The sequence below is a fragment of the Carassius auratus genome, chromosome 1 (genome assembly GCF_003368295.1).
Source record: "Carassius auratus strain Wakin chromosome 1, ASM336829v1, whole genome shotgun sequence".
In the NCBI taxonomy this organism is placed as follows: domain Eukaryota; kingdom Metazoa; phylum Chordata; class Actinopteri; order Cypriniformes; family Cyprinidae; genus Carassius; species Carassius auratus.
Genome location: NC_039243.1, coordinates 29827930 through 29836501, shown reverse-complemented (window position 1 = coordinate 29836501; position 8572 = coordinate 29827930).

Below are 8572 nucleotides of genomic sequence, written 5' to 3'. Positions count from 1 at the left end.
TCAAGTTACCCGTTATTTTCTTTCGATATTAGTCATGTAGCCTACATCCGAATGAGAAGCATGAACAATTTAAATAAGTAAATATTTGATTTAAGTTAAATATTAAATCAGCTCAGAGGTGTCTTTTTAACTTCTCACTCAGAAGGTCTAAAAATCAAACTTGATTGAGGACTCTGGGAAGGAAATAAATTATATATATAGGCTATATATATATATATATATATATATATATATATATATATATATATATATATATATATATATATATATATATATATATATATATATATATATATATATATATATAGATAGATAGATAGATAGATAGATAGATAGATAGATAGATAGATATATGCTGTAATAAAACCTGTGTTCTGTGCAATTATATTAATATTAATTAATTTCGATGTAGCCTAAATGTGATTTTGAAGTTATTTCAGTAAGTTTGTAATACCTCACAATGGACAACTCTTGATCACATTTTTGTAAATATAATTTAAGACATAAAGGCCTAACAGAAAAAAAGTAAACTATCTTGTAAGAAAAACAATTTAGCAGAAAAACAGAAAGTGAATTCCTAATACATTTTCAGTTAAGCGTACAAACATTTCCTGTTTTTCTGCAGCAGAAAGCCTCTCTGTGTAAAGCATGTGAGACTGTTGCAGTTGGTGTCTTTTACAATGTTAACTTGTGTGTACATTGTGAAAAAGGCGTTAAAGAAATAGTAAAACCAAAAGTAACAATTTTGGATTATTGTGATGTTTTTACAGCACCCATTCACTGCAGAGCATCCATTGCTGAACAAGTGAATGGTGTTAAATTAATCAAAATCTGAAAAAAAAAAAAAAAAAAAAATTGGATGGCCTGAGGATGGATACATTATCAGCAAATTTTCAATTTTGGGGGTGAACTATTCATTTAAAGGCAATCATAACAAGTAAACTTGACTGACTTTCTTCAGTGGAACACAAAAGAAGATTTTAAAGAATGTTGATTTTGGTGACTATTAAAGGAATACTCCACCCCAAAATTAACATTTTGTCATTAATCACTGACCCCCATGTCTTTCCAAACCCATAAAAGTTTTATTCATCTTCAGAACACAATTTAACATATTTTGGATGAAAACCAGGAGGCTTGAGACTGTCCCATAAGCCCCTTTCACACTGCCATTCCGGCAAATACAGGGGTAAAGTGTTCCTGCAATTGTTCACTGGTCGCTAGATTTTGTACTTTTACACTGCCAGTGATTTCCCGGTATATGTGCGTGCTTTCACACACAACCCTTGAAGATCCCGTAACGACACGTGACATCAGCGCGTGACGTGTAATGTACGATTCGACAACGCTAGGCACATTATACTTTAACTGAAGCAAGCAAACGATCTCTGCGTCAGCGCGGAAAGTGAGTAACTAACTGATCTTTGCTTCATTACAGTTTGCACATGTGTTTTCGTCACAAACTTTGATCTCCCTTCAAAACAGCCGGTAAAAGAGTCGCGCGATAATGCGCGTCATCACTTCGACACGGAATTAGATCTGGCTTTTGTTCACACAGCCCTCGTCCCGGGTCGAACCCCGCAATGTTACTAGGTCCCCGACCCGGGTTCAATTCGGTAATCAATCCCGGGACTGGTTGCTTTCACACAGAAGGCGACCCGGCAATGTTCCGGAAATATTGCGGGTCCGACGTGCAGTGTGAAAGGGGCTATAGACTGCCAAGTAAATTACACTGCAAGGTCCAGAAAAGAGAACATCCGCTGAATGCAACTTCTGTGTCACATTGTAAAAAAAAAAAAGGTAAATGACTGGCAGCTACGGCTGCCAAACAAAAACTGTAAAATTAAAATTAAAGTTAAAATGAAAGTAAAATATCTTAATTTAAATAAAGTGCAAAAACAATAATTTTACAGAAATTTTCAGTAAAGGTGTTACAGAAAAAACTTTATTTTACAGATTTTTTCTTGTTTCAATTGTGCTATTTTAATTTAATAGTAAGTTGTTGTTTTCTTGGCAGCCATATATGCCAGTCATTTACCAATTTTTTTTACGGGACTTTTTTACTTTTTTTTTTTTTTACAGTGCAGCGTATGATGCTTGCGTTCAGTGGATGTTCTCCAAAATTTTGATTGCACGTCTGATGGCAGATGGACTATTCTGACGATGTCTTTCATACTTTTCTGGACGTTGACACTGTTATTTACTTGGCAGTTTTTGGGACAGTCACAAGCCTCCCGGTTTTCATCCAAAATATCTTAAATTGTGTTCCGAAGACGAACTGAGCTTTTACGGGTTTGGAACGACATGAGGGTAAGTGATTAATGCAAAAATGTTATTTTGGGGTGTAGTATCCCTTTAACTTCAATTGTACGGATGAATAAACACAGACACATTTCTCACAGTATCTTCTTTTATGTTACACAGAAGAAAGGAAGGCAGTGAACATAGTATTTTTCTTAGAAAAGGAAAGGTCCAGTGCCCTCTGCTGTTTGAAAGAAAGTCACAACCGATAGATAATGGCTAGCAGGTTATTTATTGTTTATTTTTCTGACAGCGATACAGTGGGCCAGTATAGAATATGGAAAAACATACACAAAGTAAGTCTGCATAAAAACAAAACAATAAAATTAAAGTGCATTTCTGTTTTGCACACGTATACACCCTTTGGACAACAGACAAGTGTTCTGGTCATGGCTTGTTCTTTATTATTTAAAACATGATTAAAAATGCAATACTGGGCTTGAGACGTAGCAAAGAGTGATTTCTTTCTGCACACACACACACACACAAACACACACACACACACACACACACACTTTCACTCGCTCTCTCTTACCACCTTGTGTTTATGCAGGCAGGTGGGAAAAGGGAGGTACATTTTCTCAGTTTTCTTCTCAGTTTTCAGGGGAAGTGACTGATTTCATATCATTTTTTGCAGAATTTGACCTCTTTCACTTGTCTTATCAAATATGGGATTTAAAAAAAAAAACATTTAAATGTATGCATACTTTTATTTCCCTTAAAAGGGATGTGAAAGTGTTAACAGATGGCTCAGAAGATGAATCAAAAGAGGAAGTCTGCAAACAATTTACAAACAGACCCCACAACACTTATCTTTGCAGTAGGCCTGCTTGCAGTGGTTTGCAGTTTGTACAATTCCAGTTATTATTAGTCATAGCAGTTCCTGTTATTACAGGAATAGTGCACTTAAAAAAATAAAATTAAAAAAATTACCCTCATGCATCCAAGATTTAAATGAGTTTGTTTCTTAATCAGAAAATATTTGATGAAATTTAGCATTGCATCACTTGCTCATCAATGGATCGTCTGCAGTGAATGGGTGCCGTCAGAATCCAAACTAAAATATGCTAAAAACATCACAATGTTATGAAATGAAAACGTTAGTTAGGAAATGAGCCCTAACACACACTGTAAGTTGATGAGTTGATTTATCCACATTTTAATATGCCTCTGGTCACAGAGATTTTTAGTTGGATCTTGGGGATTTTAGGTCACTAGAATCTGCGATCTCTGACCCACGTTGTTTGCTGATCTCAGTGGTTGTGATACGCTTTTTTCCACTCTCTGGCAACCCATGATGTCCAAATGGTTAAACTGGCAGTTTGACACCTAATCAGAGGCCTGTTTAAGAAAGGAGGTTAAGTGAAAACTATGTTAACCCTGAAATGATGGAAACTTTGGGTTTTCCGTTTCAGAATGGAAAGTTTGTCAAACCTGAGAGGTAACTTAGAGTCAGTTACCATTTCTTCATTAAACCCAGAGTCTCATCTTCCTTAGTAATGCTTAAATACCTCATTCATTCACGCTGCAAAAATGCATAAAGTGAGTAAAGTCAAGTCACCTTTATTTGTATAGTGCTTTATACAATACTGGTTGTGTCAAAGCAGCTTAACAGTGTTAAACAGGAAAATAGATAGTCACTAATGCAAGAAGACAATGAGAGAGTGAGTATTTTGGAATTTAAATTAAGTGAATTTTACTTAAAACAAGAAAAGTAACATGATTGCAAATTGAAAGATTATGTTTCTCACCCCATTGGTAGATAATTAGCAAAATAAGAAAAATACACTTATAAGATATATATATATATATATAAATTATTATTATTTTTTTTTTATTCATTTTTTTGCAGCGCAGGTACATTCATTCATTGCACAAACTTTCACACTGCTGAAAACACTCTGAAAGTGTCAAACGGCATGTCCTCTTCCCTAACGAAAATTAATCACGGTTTAACCACAAAAAAAAAAAAAAAAAAAAGACATGGTTACTATAGTTAAACCATGGAAACCACAAATTTACCATGGTTTTGCTACACTAACCATAGTTTCCCCATGGTAACTTTAGTAAAATTGTGTTCATACAAATGGCTATCAATACAAAAAATTTTTTGTAAGAGTTATACTGAATCTATCCCAAGATTAAGTTAAAGTGTTCAGTAGCCGAGTCGAAGCATTCAGAAGTAGGCCATTAGGCTTATTGATTTTATTTTCTTAAATGCACAAATTATTATTATAAATAAATAATGATAAAACACTTTTCTTCATTTGATAAGCTTATTTGTCTCTCAGCAGATCGTATAATCACAGTCCATGACAATGCACTTTAATCACAAAGTTATGCATCATTGGGATACCAAATGAATGTACATTAATAGAAATCCAGCATTATAGAAATAAGCATATCAAACGTAGGCCTGCATGTCATAGGAAAAAACTGGCTACTAAACACACAAATGTAATGTAAGTGAGGGTGGAAGTGACAGAATCATTTTCAGCTCAACTTTTCCTTTAAAATTTAAAAGAAATAAGAATACAAGAGGATATAGAAGTGAAGCAGAATAAAAGACATGCAGACAGAAAGAGAAAGACAAATGGAAAATGAAGTGTATAGCCACCAGGATCAACAGAAAGAGTGAGGGCCTGAAGAGAAATGCATGATGGGTTATCTAAACACAGAGGGCTTTTTACACATGACAAGTTTGTCCTTGTGCACCTGCCCACAGAGAGGAAGAGATAAGAGAAAGTAAATTAATAAATCTTTAATTAAATCGAGTTTTCAGTGGACATGTTGTGCCTTAGGCACGACTGAGTTTTAGGTGAAGTGTAATGATTTCACACTTACAGGGCACAAGTGTGCACAAATGGAAGAATGGCTCCATTAGAAACAATCAAAACACAAACGTGTGTGTTCACGGAAACAGGAAGGTGAGAGATCATTTTTGTGAGAGTGAAAGCACAGGATGCTTATGTGTACGCCTGTGTCCCTCATTATGTGCAAGATGAAAGGACAAGAGAATCTTTTAGCAACTCTGCACTTTAGTTAGGTTATTATCAACACTCATTGTTTTCAAAATGTGTGTGTGTGTGAGTGTGGGACTGTGTGTTTGTGTGTGAGTTTACAGTTGTTCTCAAGCAAAAGAGATTATGGTCATTTCATGCTGAAAGGCAGACATGATATTTTCAGCCGTTTCTTGATGTGAGGCCTGAGAAATGCAAACAGGCTTGTAAATTTAAAGTATAATAAGTTAGATTTTAAGAAATTAATACTTTTATTTAGCAAGGATGCATTATAAATTGATCAAAAGTGACAGACATTTATAAATATGTGCAAATAAATGCAGTTCTTTTTTTATTCCTCAAGGAATCCTGAAAACAGTATCGCAGCTTTCCCCAAAAATATTAAGCAGCAGACGAGTTTTTAGTGTTGATTATAATAAATATCGACAAATCAGCATATCAGAATGATTTTTGAAGGAACCTGTGACACTAAACACTTAAGTAATGATGCTGAAAATTCAGCTTTACAATGATATGATAAAATGTCAATTTTCACTTAAAGATTTTAAATGCAGCCAGATTGACCAACAACAACATAATAATAACAATTATAATAATAATAAAATTAATTACAGTAATAGGACAAGCACAATTAGTCAGCTGATATACTAAATACCAAACATTAAATCCATCAATGAATGAAATATTCAGCATTTAACGCTGACTGCTTACTTATCTTGTTGGAAATGTCTCCCTCTGCTGGTTTGTCAAGGACAATACAGTGCAGTGCAGTTTTCAAAATCACCTCTGAGTGGCAGTATTGTATAGCAACAAATTAAAGGAACTGCGTCCACTTCATAACATTGATTTATATTACTCAATACAATGATGGATACATAGATACTCTTGAAATAATTCACTTTTTCCACTTTATGTCTGAGCTCAGTGGAAACGGACCTCTTTTTGTAGGAGCTGTAACCAGTAGGAGCACATTAAAGTTAAAAGGCTCTGTCATTCAGAACTGTAAAATGACTTGATACATAACGCTGATATAGTAATAAGCTCTTAACACTTCTCAAGTAACATCAAAAATGTGTATCTTGGTAACAAATCTGAAAAATCTGAAACCAACAACAGCGGAAGGTAAGAACTGATGATCCTGAGATTGTGTGCATGTTTTTTTTGCTGTATAAATGTTTACCCTGAAAAAACATTTCAGAGGAAATGAGTTGAGTCATTCGTGAGTGGGTGAAAGTTCACTGTGTGAAACGTAAATGAAAAAAATCTAGGTTTATCATGAAATTTGTCTGTCATTGTGTCCTCCTTTATTACTTAGGAGAGAACGATGCGAATGTCTGCTTGTGGGTAAACACTGACATTATTTACAAAAGCTGACAGAGAGAGAAAAAATCAGACAGTAAAAAGGTGGAAAACTGATCATTAATATAACAGCTGGTGAAAATGGTTCACTTTTTATATTACAACAATTGTCTGTGTTTCAGAAAGACTGTCAGTGTTTGTGTTTTGCTCGATGACTGCGTAGCCCGTTTCTTCTTTGGCTTCACTCTGAATGATTTTCATTACACAGTATACAAAATCAATTTGTTCGGGTAGGACACACCGAACTGGCATCGGATGACTCTCAGCTGAACCATGTCAACCTACAGGAATACAACATTCCTTTAAACCGTCTAGTCAGTATTATTCAGCCGCTTTATTACTTTGTTCATGAATTAATTACCCTCCTCCATCCCCAGCTCCTCCTTTCATTCACAGTTAGGACTTGGCTTTCAGATATCCCTCTTTGAATCAGACCCCTTTATCTTGAATAATGTTGTTACATATCTACTACATTAATGTCTATCCTAAGAGGGTTATCATTGTTCTCCTTGCTCTTATCCATGCTAGGCTATATGGATAGACAGGGAGATTTTTTTTCCCCCATGACAGAACCATACCACCAGTCCAAACCATACACCAATTGTCAATCATCTTTGACGATAGTGGTCCTGGCAGAACTGGCCATATTATATCTAAAATCTTCCATGAGAAATAATTTACAACCAGTCAATCATAATCAATATTGATATCTAGCGGACTGTACCACTTATCACACGGCTCAGCTGCTTGATTGGTTGTATCACTTCAAAGCCTATAATATATTTATATTGTCCCCCAGCTCTTATCTGCTAAATGCAAATATATGACAGAAAGATATTAAAGGTCCCGTTCTTCGTGATCCCATGTTTTTAAGTTTAGTTCGTGTGTAATGTTGTTATTACAGTATAAATAATATTTGTAAAATTCTAAAGCTCAAAGTTCATTGCCAAGCGAGATATTTTATTTAAAAGAATTCGTCTACATCGAACGACCCGTTTGGACTACGTCCCTCTAGTTCCTGCAGTAATTAAAACAGTTGTATGACTAATCTCCGCCCACAAGAATACACAAAAAAGGGGGCGTGGTCTTGTTGCGCTCGCACGGAGAAGGAGGAGGAGGTACGTTTGAAGAGTGCGTTTGTCGCCATGTTATTTTCATCTTGGAGTCCAATCATCTTTGTTTGGGCTTCCCAGGGACGCTGTACTTAGAGATCAATGTATACAATTTATGTTTAACTCGGTTCCCGAAAATTATAATCCACATGTAAAACTATGTTCAGCACATTTTGCTGAGGACAGCTTCCTCAATCTTAATCAGTTTAATGCCGGATTCGCACAAAGATTATTCTTGAAAGATGGAGCAGTTCCCTCTTTGTCTGGAGAAGGCGTTGTTTATGGGCCACAACCGGTAAGTGTATTTTATTATTTAAGTTGTTGCGTTTAACAGTTTCTGTAACTTATTACACAAAGGGTAACACTGTTTAGCTTTGTTAACTAGTTTTTTTTATGTGCATATCGTCAGTTAAGGCGTTCTGTGATTAGAAGTATATCTCCAGCACGTGCGTTCAGATCAGGATTGCCAGGTTTTCAAAACAAATCCTGCCCACTTGCTTCTCAAAACTAGCCCAATCGCATTTCCAGGAGGGCAGCCTGCGCTCAGCTGCTGTCGAATCACAACACAGGAACCGCTGACCCAATCAGTGCTTCTGAAGGAAGGACTTTATAGAACAAGGAAAACATCAGCCCGTTTTTATGACAGTGAAAACAGCAGTATACAGATAAGTGAATTGTGTGAAAAATACTGTGTTTTTTTACACGTGAAACATGGACACGTTATATTGCACACTTTAAACACAATCAAAGCTTAAAGGGGGGGTGAAATGCTCGTTTTCA